The 20,056-nt window shown below is 42.7% G+C and overlaps 1 long non-coding RNA gene across 1 annotated transcript; it reads right to left on the reverse strand.

Moving 5' to 3' along the window:
* Positions 1-179: 179 nt before the first annotated feature.
* Positions 180-14,437, reverse strand: LOC122448427. Its single transcript, XR_006271606.1, has 3 exons — positions 14,282-14,437; positions 10,901-10,904; positions 180-192 (listed from the first exon to the last, which is right to left on the reverse strand). It is a non-coding gene; the product is annotated as an uncharacterized LOC122448427 (long non-coding RNA).
* Between the last annotated feature and the right edge of the window lie 5,619 nt (positions 14,438-20,056).

The following is a 20,056-nucleotide window of genomic DNA, read 5'->3' on the forward strand; positions in this document are numbered from 1 at the left end:
GAGTGAAATAAGCCAGAAAGATAAAGACCAATACAGCATACTAATGCATATATATAGAATTTAAAAAGATGGTAACCATAACCCTATATGCAAAACAGAAAAAGAGACACAGATGTACAGAAGAGACTTTGGGACTCTGTGGCAGAAGGCGAGGGTGGGATGTTCTGAGAGAATAGCATTGAAACAAGTATACTATCAAGGGTGAAACAGATCACCAGCCCAGGTTGGATGCATGAGACAAGTGCTCAGGGCTGGTGCACTGGGAAGACCCAGAGGGATGGGTTGGAGAGGGAGGTGCGAGGGGGGATCGGGATAGGGAATACATGTAAATCCATGGCTGATTCATATCCATGTATGGCAAAAATCACTACAATATTGTTAGGTAATTAGCCTCCAACTAATAAAAATAAATGAAAAAAAATGATTTTAAAACAAATTAATAGAGATATATCAAATCATGAATGACAAAACTGAATATTAGAAAAGATTTCAATTTTCTCAAATTAATATATAAATGCAGTCTGATCAAAAAAATAATTTTAAAACAATTTTTCATGAAATTTGAAAGTGTGATTCTAAAGTGCATTTGGAGACTGAAACTGAGGGGATGACAATTAAATTTTATATAAATGGAATGCCAAGAAAAAAGGGATGTCAATACTCATAAAAGACAAAGTAGACTTTAAAGCAAAGGCTAAAACAAAAGACCAAAAGGCATTATATAAGGATAAATCAATCAATACGAGAAGAGGATATTAAACTCATTAACATATATTCACCTAATACAGAAGCACCCATTTAGAAAGAGTAAGCATTTTTGACAATCACTACGATATGGAAGTAGCGATCAATTACAGGGGAAAAAGTGGGAAAAGCACAAACATCTGGAGATGATGAAAAAAAATCAAAGAGGAAATCAGAAAATATCATGAGCAAGGGAAAATACAAATGCAACTTTCCAAAATCTATGAGATGCAGCTAAAGTAGTTTGATAAGGGAAGTTTATAGCAATATAGGCCCAGCTCAAGATATATGGAAAATATCAAATAAACTACCTAATCTACCACCTAAAAGAACTGGAAAAGGGAAAACAGACAAAGCCAAATGTCAGCAGAAGGAAGGAAATAATAAAGATCAGGGAAGATATAACTAAAATAGAGACCAAAAAACAACAGAAGAGATAAATGAAATCTAGAACAGGTTTTTGGGCTTTCCAGGTGACATTAGTGGTAAAGAACCCAACAATGCAGGAGACATAAGAGACTCAGTTTTGATCCTTAGGACAGGAAGATTCCCTGGAGGAGGGCATGGTAACCTGCTCAAGTGTCCTTGCCTGGAGACTCCTGTGGACAGAGGAGCCTGGTGAGCTACAGTGCATGGGGTCACAAATAGTCAGACACAACTGAAGTGACTTAGCATGCATGAATGCACAGAGCTGGATTTTGGAAAAGATAAACAAAATTGATAAACCTTTAGACAGGCTCATCAAGAAGAAAAGGGAGTGGACTGAAACAAAATAAGAAACTACAAAGAGAAATAACAATTGATATCAGAGAAATGCAAAAAGTCATGAGAGTATGATGACCAGTTATAGCAACAAGTTTGACAACCTAGAAGAAATGGACAAGTTTCTAAAAACATACAACCTTTCAAGACTGAATTAGGAAGAAATAGATAATCTGAACACTAATCACGGGTAGTGAAATTGGATTTTAAATTACCAGCACACCTAAAAGCTAGAACTTGATGGCTTCATAGGGGAATATTACCAGAAATATAAAGAAAAGTTAATGCTATCCTTCTTAAACTATTTCAGAGATTGAAGAGGACAGAATATATACAAATTCATTCTATGAGTTCACCATTACTGTGACATAAAAAACAGATAACACATGATAAAAAAAAGATCATAACAGCCCAACATCCCTGATGAGTATGAAAAATCCTCAATAGAATATTAACAAACTGATTCAACAATATATGAAAAAGATCATATACCACGTGCAGGTGGAATTTGTCCCAGGGAAGCAAGGATGGTTCAATATTCACAGATCAATTAATGCAATATACCACATTAACAAAATTGAGGATAAAAATTACATGATCATCTCAACAGAAACAGAAAAAAACTTTTTTTGTTATTGTTGAAACCAAATTCAACATCCATTCATGCTAGAAATTCTCATCAAAGTCCATACAAAGGGAATATGTCTCAACAAAATAAAGGCCATTCATGACAAACCCAGAGTTAGCATCATACTAAATGATGAAAAGCTGAAAGCCTTCCCACTGCATTCAGGAAAAGCCTTCCCACTACATTCAGGCACAAGACAAGGATGCCCACCCTTACCAATTCGAATAATATTAAGCACAGTCTTGGAAGACTATCCAGAGCAATCAGACAAGAAAAATATAAAAGGCATCATAATTGGAAAAGGAAAAAGCAAACCTGTCACTATTTTCAGATGATATGATATTATCTAGACAAAATTCTGATGTTGAAGCTGAAACTCCAATACTGTGGCCACCTGACGCAAAGAGCTGGCTCATTTGAAAAGACCCTGATTCTGGGAAAGATTGAAGATGGGAGAAGAAGGGGACAACAGAGGATGAGATGGTTGGATGGCATTACTGACTCAGTGAACATGAGTTTGAGTAAACTCTGGGAGTTGGTGATGGACAGGGAGGCCTGGTGTGCTGTAGTCCATGGGGTCGCAAAGAGTCAGACATGACTGAGTGACTGAACTGAACTGAAGACAAAATCCTAATATCACCACAAAAAAAAGTTATTATAATTAAAATATGAACTCAGTTAAGTTTCAGAATAGACGATTAATGTACAGAAATCTGTTTACTGTCTATACACAAAAGTAACTGTAAATGGATTAAAGAGCTAAATGCAACATGGAAGCCATATAAATCCTAGAAGTGAACATAGGCAGAACATTCTTTGACATAAATTGTAGCAATATTTTTGAGATCTGTCTCCTAACACAAAAGGAGCAAAAGCAAATATAAACAAATGGGACCTAATTAAAATTGAAAGCTTTTGCACATCAGAGGAAATCATCGACAAAGTGAAAACACAAACTAATGAATGGAGGAAAATATTTTGCATATAGTATGGCCAATATACAAAATATATATCCAAAATATATAAATATGTCTAAAATATATAAATAGATCATAAAACTCAGTATAAATAAAAACCGATAAAAGACCTGAGTAGACATTTTCCAAAGAAGACATACACATGGACAATACTCACAGGAAAAGATGCTCAGTATCGTTAATCATTAGAGAAATGCAAATTAAGGCCATGGTGAGACATCACCTGACATCTGTCAAAATGACTATCATCAAAAATTCTACAAATAACAGTACAGGTAAAAGTGTAGAGAAAGGCGAACACTTATACACTGTTGGTGGAATTGTAAATTGGTACAGTCATTGTGGAAAACAACATGGAGGTACCTCAAAAAGCTAAAAAGAGAGTTACCGTATTTTCCAGCAATTCCAGTCTATCCAAAGAAAACAGAAACATTAATCCAGAAAGATATATGCACCCCAATATTAATAACAGCTTTAGTGACAATAGCTGAGGAATGGAAGCCATCTAATTGTCTATCAACAGATAAATAAAGAAAATGTGGTATACAATGGAATATTACTCAGGCATTTAAAAAAAAGAATGAAATTCTGCCATTTGCAACAATGTGGATGGACCTGCAGGGTATTATACTTAGTGAAATAAGTCAGACAGAGAAGGACAAATAATCTATGTTATCACTTGTGCTATAAAAAAATAATATAAATGAATGTATGTAACAAAGCAGAAACAGACTCAGATATAGAGAACAAACTAGTAGTTTCCAGTGGGAAGAGAGAAGGGGATAGGGTTATGGAAGGGTAGAGTTATGAAACTAAGAGCTACAAATTACTCTGTATAAATTAGCAACAAGGACATATCATACAGCACAAGGAAATATAGCCATTATTTTATAATAACAAGCAAAGTGTAAGGTTTCCAATTATCCACATTGCTGTTAATATTTTGATCTTGATTGTAATCATTTAGTGAATGTGAACAAATATTGCATTGTGATTTTACCCTGTATTTCCATCATTACAGAAAGGAAATATACCTAAGACAATTTTTAACTCAAACCTCAGCATCCTGCTTAGTAGCCATAGCTGTTGCATTACCAAAAACTACTAACAGTTACCCTATATATTAAAAAAGAATTAATCCCCAAAATCACTCATCAAAATTCATTAGGATAACACAACCAATTCTACCATGTTAACACATCCAAGGCCACTACAAATGTATGAAGATTTTGAAGAAACATCTTATAAAACTAACAACAGGATATAATGAATGTCATCAGTATTCTTACATGGAATGGAAACATGGCAATGAAAATGGAGGCTCTGTGTTCTTTATTTATTTATTCATGTAGCAAGAAGCCTGCAGTGAGGATATTACACCTTTTTATTAGAATTAGCTTACTGTTTCTTTAATAACCATAGCATTTATACATTAATCTGTTACAATGAGGCTAAATGTCCTTTTGAGGAGAAACAGTTATGCAAGCTTTGTTTTAGGCATTCCTCCCATTGGCACTAAGTCAAAAGAATCAGGAGGATTCTCATCTGCATTTGATTCTTTGCCGTCCGTTTTATCCTCCCATTTTTTAGTTGAAGTTTTAGCAGCAGATTACCTACTAATCTGTCATGAAACAGGGTCTAGTAATCCAACAGGGATCCCATTCAGCTATAGCAAAATCCCATTTCATCCAAACGACGAAGTTAAGCATCCCTTGGTTGCTTTGTTCTTATTAATAGTCTGATTCCAAGTCAGGAAAGGAGTACATCAAAGCTGTATATTGTCACCCTGCTTATTTAACTTATATGCAGAGTACATCATGCAAAATACCAGGCTGGATGAAGCACAAGCTGGAATCAAGATTGCCGGGAGAAATATCAATAACCTCAGATATGCAGATGACACCACCCTTATGGCAGAAAGTGAAAAAGAACCAAAGAACCTCAAGATGAAAATGAAAGAGGAGCGTGATAAGGTGGCTTAAAACTCAAGATTCAGAACACCAAGACCATGGCGTCCGGTCCCATCACTTTAGGGCAAATAGATGGGGAAACAGTGGAAGCAGTGGCTGACTTTATTTTGGGGGGCTCCAAAATCACTGCAGATGGTGATTGCAGCCATGAAATTAAAAGACACTTGCTCCTTGGAAGAAAAACTATGACCAACCTAGACAGCGTATTAGAAAGCAGAGACATTACTTTGCCAACAAAGGTCCATCTAGTCAAGGCTATGGTTTTTCAGTAGTGACGTATGGATATGAGAATTGGACTATAAAGAAAGCTGAGCACTGAAGAATTGATGCTTTTGAACTGTGATGTCAGAGAAGACACTTGAGAGTCCCTTGGACTGCAAGGAGATCCAACCAGTCCATCCTAAAGGAACTCAATCCTGAATATTCATTGGAAGGACTGATGCTGAAGCTGAAACTCCAATACCTTGGCCACCTGATGCGAAGGACTGATTGATTTGAAAAGACCCTGATGCTGAAAAAGATTGAAGGCGGGAAGAGAAGGGGACGACAGAGGGTGAGATGGTTGGATGGCATCACTGACTCAATGGACATGAGTTTGATTAAACTCTGGGAGTTGGTGATGGACAGGGAGGCCTGGTGTGTTGCAGTCCATGGGGTCACAAAAAGTTGGACACGACTGATTGACTGAACTGAACGGAATAGTGATGTTGACATCTTTTCTTATGATTATTTCAAAGGGTGTGAGTTATGCTTACTATTGAAATTGGCTTCATTAATGCCTGCCTTGTTTTGAATTCTTTTCCGATGACCACCCCTAAGGTATTCCTCCATGCCTTAGGAGGGCAGTTGTTTTTACTTTGTGAAATTAAAATATCTGCTGCCATATTAATAACTAAGAAATGTCACAGCCATCAGCGATTTTTGGCCTCCAAATGTCAATGAGGGCTCCCACATAAATCAAAGCAAGTCCTCTATGACCCACCTTCTAGAGTAACAGAAATAAAACAAAAGTAAATAAGTGGGACCTGATTAAACTTAAAAGCTTTTGCATAGCAAAGGAAACTATAAGCAAGGTGAAAAGACAATACCCTTAGAATGGGAAAAATAATAGCAAATGACACAACTGACAAAGGATTAATTTCCAAAATATACAAGTAGCTCATATAACTCAGTACCAGAAAAACAAGCAACCCAAACAAAAAGTGGGAAAAAGACCTGAACAGACATTTCTCCAAAAAGACTTACGGAAGGCTAACGAACAAGTGAAAAGCTGCTTAACATTGCTCATTATTAGAGAAACGCAAATCAAAACTACAATGAGATATCATCTCACACCAGTCAGAATGGCCATCATCAAAAAGTCTACAAACAAAAAACACGGGAGAGGGTGTGGAGAAAAGGGAACACTCTTGCACTGTGGGTGGGAATGGAAATTGATACAGCCACTGTGGAACATGGTATGGAGATTCCTTAAAAAGCTAGGAATAAAACCACCATATGACCCAACAATCCCACTCCTAGGCATATACCCTGAGGAAACCAAAATTGAAAAAGATACATGTATCCTGTTGTTCACTGCAGCACTATTTACAATAGCCAGAACATGGAAGCAACCTAGATATACATCGACAGATGAATGGATAAAGAAGTTGTGGTACATATCCACAATGGAATATTACTCCGCCATAAAAAGGAATGCATTTGAGTCAGTTCTAATGGGTGGATGAACCTAGAACCTGTTATACAGAGTGAAGTAAGTCAGAAAGAGAAAGATTAATATCGTATTCTAACGCAGATATAGGGAATCTAGAAAAATGGTACTGAAGAATTTCTTTACAGGGCAGTAATGGAGAAACAGACATAGAGAATAGACTTATGGACATGGGGAAAGGGGAGGAGAGGCTGAGATGTATGCCAAGAGTAACATGGAGACTTACATTACCATATGTAAAATAGATAGCCAATGGGAATTTGCTGTGTGGCTCAGGAAACTCAAACAGGGGCTCTGTATCAGCCTAGAGGGGTGGGATGGGGCGGGAGGTGGGAGGGAGGTTCAAAAGGGAGGGGATATATGTACACCTATGGCTGATCCATGTTGCGGTTTGACATAAAATTCTGTAAAGCAATTATACTTCAACTCAAAAATAAATTTAAAAAAAAAATGGCTCCCCAAACTGAGATCCAGCGGATGCTGCCGCCCCCCCACCCCCCCACAGCAGTGATTCCTGAGGAGCTGGGAATGAAAGAAGCAAGGTGATCAAAGAAACAGGATTGGCCCCAGATAGCTGAGGTGCATAAGAAAGGAATGAATGCAGTGAGCCTAGAGATTTGCATCTTCCATCATGAGAAACGCTGGGCTGGAAGAAGCACAAGCTGGAATCAAGATTGTTGGGAGAAATATCAATAACCTCAGATATGCAGATGACCCCACCCTTATGGCAGAAAGTGAAGAGGAACTAAAAAGCCTCTTGATGAAAGTGAAGGAGGAGAGTGAAAAAGTTGGCTTAAAGCTTAACATTCAGAAAACTAAGATCATGGCATCTGGTCCCATCACCTCATGGGAAATGGATGGGGAGACAGTGGAAACAGTGTCAGACTTTATTTTTTGGGGCTCCAAAATCACTGCAGATGGTGATTGCAGCCATGAAATTAAAAGATTCTTACTCCTTGGAAGGAAAGTTATGACCAACCTAGATAGCATATTAAAAAGCAGAGACATTACTTTGCCCACAAAGGTCGTCTAGCCAAGGCTGTGGTTTTTCCTGTGGTCATGCATGGATGTGAGAGTTGGACTGTGAAGAAAACTGAGCGCCGAAAAATTGATGCCTTTCAACTGTGGTGTTGGAGAAGACTCTTGAGAGTCCCTTGGACTGCAAGGAGATCTAACCAGTCCATCCTAAAGGCGATCAGTCCTGGATGTTCATTGGAAGGAGTGATACTGAGGCTGAAGCTCCAGTATTTTGGCCACCTCATGCGAAGAGTTGACTCACTGGAAAAGACCCTGATGCTGGGAGGGATTGGGGGCAGGAGGAGGAGGCGATGACAGAGGATGAGATGGCTGGATGGCATCACCGACTCAATGGGCATGAGTTTGAGTCAACTCTGGGAGTTGGTGATGGACAGGGAGGCCTGGTGTGCTGCAATTCATGGGGTCGCAAAGAGTCGGACACGACTGAGCGACTGAACTGAATACACAGAATGCTAAATTCCTTAACTTGATATCTGATCTTTGCTTGCAGACTGCCTGCTCCCTTTGGCTCATGTTCCAGTATAGGAAAGCAGGAGATCCTTCCCTCTCAGAGCTGAGTTCCTAGAAATCAGCACAGTTCCCAGCACAGAGTATATGTGGTGAATTAGTGGACATTCACTTACACGGGTCAGGATAAGAGCATCAAGGAATAATCGCTGCTGCTTCCAGCCCCACCCCTGGCCCAGCTTCTGTGATGGCCACTCCTCAGGCAATGCCAGTCACTGAAGGGACCTGGGTCAACAGGACCAACACTCCACTCCCCCCTCCCCCACTCCAGATTCCTTTCCACTGAATTGGCACTCTGAGCGCTGGATGTTAGGAACCCTGGAGATCTAGACATGAGGTGCTCTGGGCATTTAGGGCCTCTGGGTGCTGGGAACTCTAGCTTTTGGGTTCGCTGTGGTGTTCAGAGCTCTGGCCCCCTTGGCCTTGGGAATCCTGGATTTTGAGAGCTCTAAGGTATTGAGAAATCTGAACCCTGAATGCTCTGGACATCAAGGCTGTACCCCCACAGGCCAAAGTCAATGTTTCCAATCTCTCCTTCTAATTTTACCTGCAGCTGCTGAGATCCAGCCTGGGCCCCTGCTCTGATTCCTGTAATTGGCTCATGCTGCCCCCCTGAACCAGGGCCAGAGTAAGCACAGCAGGATGGCCTGAAGGGCACCTGGAGCCCCAGAGGCAGCTCTTGTTTCTGGAACCAACCTGGATCATTCCCTTACATTGGGACAGGATAGGGAAGGTGCTAGGCACTGACCACTAGGCTTTCAAGGGAGGAAGAATCTGAGAGCAGAGCCCAGGTGGGTTTCTGCAGCTCCTGAGGCTGGGGCTTCAAGCCTGGTCAGGCCAGGCTGTACCACAAAGCAATGGCCACACTGCCCCCACTTCTTTGCAGGGTCTCCCTGCACCCCTCCACCAAATGCCAGTGCCGCCAGCTCCTACAGTGCCTTCCAGAAGTGGCCCACCCTGGCCTGATCCCTCATCCCACCACCACACACCTAAGCACACTCTGTGCCGCCCGACAGAGGCCTTGCTTCTTCGGGCTGATGATGACACGTGAAACCAGTCAGCACCAGGGCATCTGACGTGGACCCAGGCCTCCCAGGAAATAGCACTGCAATGGGAGGCTCCTCAGACATGCCTCAGACCACAGTGGGTGGGGCCCAGCCGCTGCCTGTCCTCTTGCTGCCCTGCCCAGGAAGAAGCCAGCCACGAGATGTCTGACCCCATCGGTCCTCCCCTCTGTCCTCTGGCCTGATCCCCCTCCTCTCCCCACGATGGCTCAGGCTGGCCATGCCCTTCCCATCCTGTGGGCCAGCAGTCTAGGGTGGGGAGCTCACAGTGGGGGTGAAGCCATCTCGGCTCTGACCTGGGCTAGCCCAAAACCTGCCTCCCTTGGGCTTTATTCTGTTTGGAAGAAAACAGCCACTTTAGTCTCTGATTCATGGAGACAGGCGATGTTTCAAACCAGGATCTTTCTCCTAAGCTTTTCCTCAGGACTCACCTCATTGTGCATCTGCTTGAAGCCCTTTCTAGATGAAAATGGGTAAAACGCACAGATCTATAAGTCTCTGCATGTATGCAAATGTACTGTGTGTGATGTCATCAGTCTAGCAAAACCCATGTGGGCAACATCTCCAACTTTCCCAAATCCCCAGGGAAAATCTATTTCCCCCACCCCATAGGCTAAAGTGTGAGACTGTCTCCTTGTCCCGGGATTCATCTCAAATGCACCTTCTCCCTGACTCAGGACTGAGTCCTGAGCACTCCTCCCCTTCGCGTCTTCCAACCCCAGCCCACTCCCAACCCCCACTTCACGTGGAGCCCTTAGAGTGGGGCAGCCATGTTGGTCCCAGAAGCGTCACTGACACTCAGGGCTCTCTTCTCAGGGACCCCCAGCCCCAGTCTATTCCTTCAAGGGGAATGGAAGCCATTGTCCCACCCTCCTATTCTTCCTTGTCCCCAGTCCACTCCATGGAGGATCTTCCAGCAGCCTCCATCCTGTCTTCCCTGTGTGGTGGCCCTTTATGACAAGCCCCAGATATGGGGAGGGAGGGAGGGAGAGACCAGAAGGAGAATTTGTGTCCCAGCAGGAGAGGCAGAGGGTGGGAGGATTGGATCACAGGGGCCCAGTCCCCAGAGTTGGGCACCCAGGCACACTGAGACCCAGGGCTGCTTCAGTGCACAGTCACTCCCCCCAGACACACATCCATCTAGACAAATCCACATGGGCAGGGGGCATGGGAGCCACAGACTGCTCAGGAAGAGGACACACACCCGTGAGACACCTGCAGTTCGTTCACAGAATACAAATCACAAACAAGCTGCAGAATACAAATCCCAAACCTGCAAGGCTGGGGACAGAGTTAAAACAAAACTAATCTTGCTGATGAGAAGAGCGTCTCCAAATCTTCCCGGTTCTGACCAAGCCTCTAATGTGAATAGGTTGTAAGTTCAGTGATTGGGCCCTGGAGAAGCCTGGTGGATTGGACTGGCGCTCTTTGGCGGGAAGTTATCTGCTATCTCGCTCAGAGCCTCTGTAAATTAATAACGTGGAATCTCACTTGTCAACTGATCTTGTTTGAGTTTGGCATGTGTGCATCAGCTTCTTGGAGGCTGACTATACTCAGGGAACAAAGAAAACTGGTTTCCTGGGCAGACAACAGTGAGGACAGACTCAGGGTGCAGAGAAGAGACTGGTCCCCTTCCTGAACACATGCTGGGGCGACAATAGTCCCCTGACAGCCAGTACTAACTGGCCCTTCTTGAAAGCTGGTGGCTTCAAGATAAGCAAATGTGGAAGCTCCTTTCCACCAACTGCCAAGTTTTGCTGCTCAGAGGCAACCTGGAGCAATGTGTTTTCTTTCTTTTGTAGGACAGGAAACTGAGGCTCAGCAAAGCTCCCTTTGGCAAAGACTCCTTTAGCTAGGATTGGAACCTCTGCATGTCTCCCCAGGGCGAGAACAGAGGGCCCAGGTTGGTGTCTGCAGCCCTTGTAATACAACGACCCCTGTGCATGCTAAGTTATTTCAGTAGCGTCCGACTCTTTGTGACCCTATGGACTGTAGCCCACCAGGCTCCTTGTCCATGGGATTCTCTAGGCAAAAAACACTAGAGTGGATTGCCATGCCCTCTTCCAGGGGATCTTCCCAGCCCAAGGATAGAACTCCAGGCAGTGTAGGTGTGACCAAACCAGTGAGAGGATCCGTGGAGAAAGGACCCCCAAGCCCTCAAGTTCCAAGGCGTAGGACCCAGGCCTTACCCAGCCATGCCCACAGCCCCCAGCGGCGCTGATCCAAAGGGGATGGAATTGGCTCAGTCTTCTCTCTTGGGGGAAGGCAGGCACAGAAGGCCAGGATCTGGAAGGCTCACTCCAGCCCCAGTTCCCCAAGTGCCCCAGGCCTTTCTGGCTTCATTCCAGTCTAGCCCAAGGGGACCACATCTGCTTCCTCCAAGGGTGCCAGCTGGAGGGCAGCGAGGATGGGGCAGAGCAGGGGGCCCCCTTGCGGAGTCCACTCCCAGGGGTTCAGGGGGCTCAATCCTTGGAAAGCTTGGAGCAACTTGTAAATTTATTCCCTGCGAGAAGGAGCCTGAGGGTGGCGATGAGACTGGGGTGGGGGGTGGCGGGGTGGGCAGGGCGGCCAGGGAAGCTGCTGGGAGAGGGGAGGGACTTGGCTAGGTTCCCAAGCCTTCTTCACTCTCCAAACTTTCACCAAACTCTTGGCCCCCGCCCACCCGAAACCAAAACACAAGTTCAGGAGGAGCGACAGGCAGCGCCGTGGGGCGGGCCGACTGGCGGCGGCAGAGCCTCAAGGGGCTGATGGAACTTTCCCTTTAAGAAAGTCACCTGGGCTCAGGGCGCGGCTGCTGCCTGGGAAGCGGGCCATGGGAAGGGGGCGCTGCGGCCCGAGCCTCTTTCTATCCCGCGGTCAGTCTGGGTGTTTGGTGGCTCCACGGGGCTGAGGCTCAGGAAGAGCGGGAGAGTGAGCAAGCGAGTGTGTGTGTGGGGTCGAGGATGCATGCGGGCATCTGTGGATGAGTGTGGGGACACGCGTGGGGACGTCTGTCTCGCCGGAAAGGTTGGGTACGTGCGTACGTCTGGGTGTCACCACGGTCACCAAGGAGCTGCAGCGGGTGGGCAGAATGGCTGTGGCGGGGGGCGGGGCGGGCGGCTGCTCCTGGAGGCGGGGCGCTGCGTGCCGTCGACAGTTTGGCCCCTTGTGGCGGGCGCAGAGCACTCTGGGTATCGCAAGAACCAGAGTGGCCATTTGAGGCGCTGTTTGAGGCGCCGTTTGAGGCGCCATTTGAAGCGCCAGTTGGGTCTTCCTGCTCTGGGCCTACAGACGCCGGGAACCTCCAGTCGGCCTGCCTCCCTATCTGCCCGCCGACTCGCCGGTCAGGTGAGGGTTCCTGCGCGCCCAAAGGACCTGGGAAGCCGTGCTAGGGAGTCTGGGTGCCCTCGGACCCTTGTCTGTGGCTCCCGGCTTTGGGAAGGGGTACTCCGCGGTGTTCTCCGACGGCTGCTCTCCCGGGAAGAATCTGCGCCCTCCCCACCCCAACCATCATTCTAGTTGCGCTTAGGGCGTCCGGGCGGCAGTAGGTGAGGGTAGGGCCTAGTAGCCCGGGGCGCCCACCTCTACCTGGTGCCCCACACCCCCTGAGCCGACCCGGGGGCAGGGTAAGGGGGCAGGGACCTGGGCCCCAGGGTATTTTCCAAGGCAGGGGCGGGGGGTGGGGGGGGGGCGGGGCGTAACCGCCCCCACACCAGCTGAGAGGCCCACAGTGGCGTGTGACCTAACGGCCGCTCCCGACACTTAGCACCCGGATTAAGGCGAAGGCGCGCTTCGAGGAATCTGGGCTCTCCAGGTGGTGCTACAGCTTCGAAAGCACCCTCGCCTTTTCCTGTGGTTCAGGGGCCTCTTCTCAGCGGACAGGCTGAAATATATATAAAGGCGGGGGGGGGGGGGTGGATAATGGGGGGGGGAGAATTATAAAGTTGAAGCGTGAAATAATGGTTATGTCCAGTGACCATTGGCTATGATTCCCGTGCCTACCATTATGGTGATGCTCAAGATGCAATTAAGTCCAGCTACAATTCATGCTCCGGGTCGGGGCCTCAGACGGCCATAGCTGAGTCCAAGCATCCCCCCCAAAATTAAAAATACCAAATGTATGACACCACAGTTTGAGCATGGACTGATTAGTCACTAGTCCATCGAGATGTCTTATTTAAGGGGAAAGAATGGGCGATTTTAGATGAGATGGCCCTGAAGAAAGAACCAGATGTCTGATAAAGTTCATTAAATAGTTACCCCCACAAGTTATGGGCCCGGAGCGAGAAGAGGGATCCCTGCGGAGAGGGTTGTTGGTTTCACACGGCATGGTGATTAAGCTCGTGATCTAGGGGACAGGATATGCATGTTGACAAGGACGGATTTGACTTAATGTGCTATGTATGATCAATGACTATATGTACTATGTACTATTAATAATAGCATGTACATGCTTATAAGCATGGGGCATATAATATAATGTACTATTATACATAGATATGTCCTAATACATTAATTTTATGTACTATACGTGCATGAAGTAGCATTATGTATATTGCTATGCATAAAGTGTGTAATTAATGATGTGTTGAGTATAGCGTGGCTGTTGAGTGCAAAACTGTGTTGAATTATTAAAGGTTTTAGAAAATTTAATACTGATAAGGTTCTTGATTTTTGTGGAGCTATCTTAATAATGTTTCAGGGAATACTTTAAATAGAACTTCAGCTTTGGGTGTTGATAGTGGGGCTGTGGCTTCTTCCTTGAGTCTTAGGGAGGTTAGTTCTTTTCTGGTTTACAAGACCAGTGTATTAAGTATACTATGAAGACTTGTCTTCATTTCAGGAGATTATTTTCGATTATGCTAGTAACTGGTATGAGTACTAGAATAATGAGGAAATACAGATGCTAGTTGTCCAATGATGATGAAGGGGTGTTCGACTGGTTGTCCTCCAATTCATGTGAGTGTTAGTAGGTCTGCTACTAAAATTCAGAACAGGCATTGACTGAATGGTCGGAATATCATGCTTCATTGTTTAGATGTATGGAGTAGGGGTATAAGAATTAGAACTAAGATAGAGAAGATTAGGGCTAGGACTCCTAATTTATTGGGAATTGATCGTAGAATTGCATATTCAAATAGGAAGTACCATTCGGACTTAATATGAGGGGGTGTATTGAGTGGGTTTGCTGGAGTGTAGTTATCTGGGTCTCCGAGCAAGTCTGGTGCAAGCAGTACTAATAGTATTAGGAAAAGAACTAGAAGTAAGACACCTAGAATATCTCTGATGGTATAGTAAGGGTGGAATGGGATTTTGTCTGCATCTGATGGGATTCCTGTTGGATTATTGGATCCTGTCTCATGGAGGAAGAGTAAATGGACTATGGCAAGTGCTGCAATGATAAATGGGAGAATAAAGTGGAAGGCAAAGAATCGAGTTAGGGTTGCTCTATCTACTGAAAAGCCCCCTCAGATCCATTCCACCAGGTTTGTGCCGATGTATGGAATTGCTGAGAGGAGGTTGGTGATGACTGTTGCTCCTCAGAATGATATTTGTCCTCATGGTAGGACGTATCCTACAAATGCTGTGGCTATCACTGTGAATAGAAGAATTACTCCGATGTTTCATGTTTCTAGGAAGGTGTATGACCCATAGTATAGACCTTGCCCTACATGTATAAATAGACAGATGAAGAATATTGATGCTCCGTTTGCATGTGTGTATCAGATAATTCAGCCATAATTGACGTCTCAGCAAATATGAGTGATGGAGGAGAATGCTGTTATTGTGTCGGATATATAGTGTATTGCTAGGAATAGGCCTGATAGGATTTGTAGAATTAAGCAGATTCCTAGCAGGGAGCCGAAGTTTCATCATGATGAGATGTTTGATGGGGCTGGGAGGTCAGTGAATGCGTTGTTTACAATTTTTATTAGTGGGTGAGATTTTCGAATGTTGGTCATTAGTGTTCTTGTAGTTGAATGACAATGATGGTTTTTCATATCATTAGTTGTGGTTAGATTCCATGCGGGAATAATGATAACATACATTGTATTTAAGTATCATTTTTGTGCTTGGTTTTGTAGGATTTTCTTCAAAACCTTCACCTATTTATGGGGGATTGGGTTTAATTGTGAGTGGTGGGGTTGGCTGTGGTATTGTATTAAATTTTGGTGGGTCTTTCTTGGGTTTAATAGTATTTATTTATTTAGGGGGAATAATAATAGTTTTTGGTTATACAACAGGCATGGCTACAGAGCAGTATCCTGAGATTTGGGTCTCTAATAAGACTGTTTTAGGGGCGTTCATTACTGGTATATTAATGGAGTTTTTGATAGTTTATTATGTGTTGAAAGACGAGGAAGTGGAGATTGTGTTTAAATTTAATGGTTTAGGGGATTGAGTTATTTATGATACAGGGGATTCTGGGTTTTTTAGTGAGGAGGCTATGGGAATTGCAGCTTTGTATAGTTACGGTACTTGATTAGTTATTGTGACTGGTTGATCTTTGTTAATTGGTGTAGTAGTTATTATGGAGATTACTCGTGGAAATTAAATAGAACTGTACTGATGATAATTGTGACTAGGAAAGAGAGGAGATATAGTTTGATCAAGCCTTTTTGGCTTGTGACTACGGTTGATATTTTTATTTGGATAAGTGAAGTTGTTATTGGTAAGATATTTTCTAGTCAGATTAAGTCTAGGAGAGAGGATGCTGATTTTTGGCTTATTATTAAATTTATGTAGGGAGTCAGGCGATGTATGATCGTAGGAAAATATCCTAGTATATTGGGGAATTTGAAGGCATTTGATGGAGAATTGAATTTTAGGTTTTGGGTTATGTTACTAATTTCTAGTACTAGAATAAAACCTAGGATTGTTACTGCTACAGCTATTATTTTTAGATAGTTTTGGGTATTATTCTTTGGGGGATAGTTGTTGGAGGAATATTGTTGGAAATAATGAATCCTGCAAAAAGGCTTCCAATTATTTGAATCCTGCAAAAAGGCTTCCAATTATTAGACATTTGATTATTAGAAAGGGATTATTTTCATTGATAATTACTAAGGTTGGAAATCGAGGTTGTCCTAGGAGTGCAAAGAAGATAATGCGAGTGCTGTAGATGGCTGTGAAAGAGGTGGCAATTAATGTTATTAAGAGGGCTCAGGCGTTGGTGTACGACGTGTTAGCGGCTTCAATAATCAGGTCTTTAGAGTAGAATCCAGTGAGGAAAGGCATTCCTATTAGTGCGAGGCTACTGATGATTAGGGCTGTTGTGGTAAATGGCATGGCTTTAAATAGGCCTCCTATTTTTTGGATATCTTGTTTGTCATTTAGGCTGTGGATAATAGAGCCAGAGCACATGAATAGTGTAGCTTTGAAGAAAGCATGGGTGCAAATATGAAGAAATGCTAGGTAGGGTTGATTAATGCCAATTGTTACTATTATAAGGCCTAGTTGACTGGATGTAGAAAAAGCAACAATTTTTTTTATATCATTTTGGGTGAGGGCACATATTGCTGTAAGTAGAGTGGTAATAGCTCCTAGGCATAATAGGACGGACTGTGCAAATTTGTTGTTCTCTGTTAGTGGGTGAAAGCGGATTAATAGGAAGATGCCTGCTACTACTATTGAGCTTGAGTGGAGTAGTACTGAGATGGGGGTAGGGCCTTCTATTGCGGAAGGTAATCATGGATGTAAACCAAATTGGGCAGATTTTCCGGTTGCAGCTAGTGCGAGGCCTATTAGGGGTATGTTGGAGTCACTTGGATTTAATATAAAGATTTGTTGAAAGTCTCAGGCATTAAGATTAATGAGAAACCATGCTATTGCTAGGATGAAACTAATGTCACCAATGCAGTTATATAGAATTGCTTGCAGGGCCACTGTGTTTGCATCTGCTCGTCCATATCACCATCCAATGAGTAGGAATGATATAATTACAACGCCTTCTCAGCCAATAAATAATTGAAATAGATTATTTGTGGTGATAAGAATGAGTATGGTAATGAGAAATAAGAGAAGGTATTTAAAAAATTGGTTGATATTAGGGTCTGAGTGTATATATCATATTGAAAATTCTATAATCTTGTGATGAACAATGCTACTGGGACAAATATTATCGAGAAATAGTCTATTTTAAAGCTAAGTGATAGTTTGACAGTTTGAATTGTAAGTCAGTGTCAGTTTGAGATAATTATTTCTTGGCCTGTGTGAATGAATATTATTGTGGGAATTATACTAGTGATGAAGGCACATGAGATGGTTGTTTTTACATAAAGTGGGTAGTTAGAGGTCTTGTAATTGTCAGAGCTTATAATTATGATGGGGATAGTTAGTAAAAATAGGGTAACTAGTGTAAAGGAAGAGACTAGGTTTATTAATTTTATTTGGAGTTGCACCAATTTTTTGGTTCCTAAGATCAACGGATTACTACCATCCTCTAAAAGTTCGAAAAAGCCACGTTGTTATACATGGGAGCATAAAATTAGCAGTTTTTGCATACTTTTTTGGTAAATAAGAAGGTAATAAACTTCTGTTATTAGATTCACAATCTAATTTTTTTTTCAACTACATTTACAGTATAAGGACCCTAAAATGATTTTTGGGTTCAGTGATAATAATAATAGGGGTAAAATGTGTAATGATATGAGGGCGTTCTCTCGTGTAAAGGAGGGTGAAATGTTACTGATATGGTGAGTATATTTACCTTGTTGTGTTGTGATTAGTATATATAGGGAATATAAGGCGGTAATTATATATTTAGCCCTATTAGAATAATTGTAATATTGGATCATGAAAAAGTGGATATTACTACGAATTAGGTTAATTGTTCGGGGGAGAGCTAGGTTAGTTAAGCTTGCCAAGAGTCATCAGGTGGCTATTAGTGGAAGGAATGTGTGCAGGCCTCGGGCTAGAATTATTGTTCGACTGTGAATTTGTTCATAGTTAGAGTTTGCTAGGCAGAAAAGTATAGATGAGATGAGGCTGTGAGCAATTAGGGCTGTGGCTCCTATATAGCTTCAAGGTGTTTGGATGAGGATGGCTACGATGACAAGTGCTATGTGACTGACAGAGGAGTATGCAAGTAGTGATTTAAGATCTGTTTGGCGAAGACAGATTGAGCTGGTCATAATTATGCCCCATAGGGATAATATAATAAAGGGATATGCTATGAATTCGGTAAATGGATTTAGGAGTATTGTGATTCGTAGTATACCATATCCTCCTAGTTTTAGTAGGACTGCTGCAAGGACTATGGAGCCTGCAATGGGGGCTTCTACATGGGCTTTGGGTAGTCAAAGGTGGAGGCCATACAGTGGTATTTTTACTATAAAGGCCATTATACATGCTAGTCATATGAAAACATTTGATCAGGAGTTGGATAAAGGTTGTACTCAGTATTGAAGCATTAGGAAGCTTAGGGATCCGATTGTATTTTGGAGGTAGACTAATGTGACTAGTAGTGGAAGAGAGCCTGCTAGTGTGTAAAATAGGAAGTAGAGGCCAGCGTTTAGGCGTTCTGTTTGATTCCCCCATCGGGTAATAATAATAAGTGTTGGGACTAGTGTTGCTTCAAATAAAATATAGAAGAGGATTAGCTCTATGGCGGTGAAGGTCATAATTAGAAATAGTTGTAATAGAATTAGTATGGTAATATATAGTTTTTTTTCATGTTAGACTTTCTTTTGATAAGTGGTGTTGACTAGTTATTAATATTAAAGGAAGAAGCCATATGATTAGAATTAATAGTGGTGTTGACAGGGAGTCAGAGAAAAATAATAATGAGAAGTTGAGGCTGTTATCACTAAACTGATTTATAAGGAGAAGGCTTGTGAGGCTAATTAATAGGCTATGGGCTGTAGAATTAATTCAGATTATGCTGCCTTTTGATAATCAGGTCAGGGGTATAAGTATTACTGTGGGAACAATATATTTTAGCATTGAAGTAGGTTAAAATTTTGTATGTAATCAGTACCGTATGTATTTGATACTATTACTAGTAATGATAATCCTAGTGCTGCTTTGCAGGCTGAGAAGACTAGTAAAATAATAGGTATCATGCTTGCTAGGGTGAAATGTGAATTTAAGATTATTAGGGTGGCTATTACGAATAGGGATAGTATCATCCCTTCTAGGCATAGGAGTGATGATATGAGGTGGGATCGGTATATTAACAGTCCTGCAAGGGATACTATAAATGCTATTATAATATTTATATATACTAAAGACACTTCGTAGTTATGAATTTAATCATAATCTAAGGAGTCGAAATCATTTATTTTACTCTGAACTAAATACCATACTCGGTTCATTCTAATCCCTTTTGGGTTCACTCATAAGCTAGGCTTGCAGCTAGTAGTAAAATTAAGAAGAGGGCTATAGTGAGTATTGTGCCTAGGTTATTTGTTTGTGAGGCTCATGGTAGTGGTAGAAGGAGTGCAATTTCTAAGTCAAAAAGAAGGAATGTGATAGCCACTAGAAAAAATTTTATGGAGAAAGGTAGGCGGGCTGATCCTATGGAGTCAAACCCACATTCATATGGGCTTGTTTTTTCTGAGTAAAATTTAATTTCCCCATTTAATTGGGGAAGTCAGAATGCAATGATAACAAGTAGTGAGGCTAGTGTAAAGTTGGTCAGGAGGGCTAATATAAGGTTTATTATTTTTTTTCAG

This window comes from Cervus canadensis, chromosome 10 (assembly GCF_019320065.1).
Source record: "Cervus canadensis isolate Bull #8, Minnesota chromosome 10, ASM1932006v1, whole genome shotgun sequence".
Lineage (NCBI taxonomy): Eukaryota > Metazoa > Chordata > Mammalia > Artiodactyla > Cervidae > Cervus > Cervus canadensis.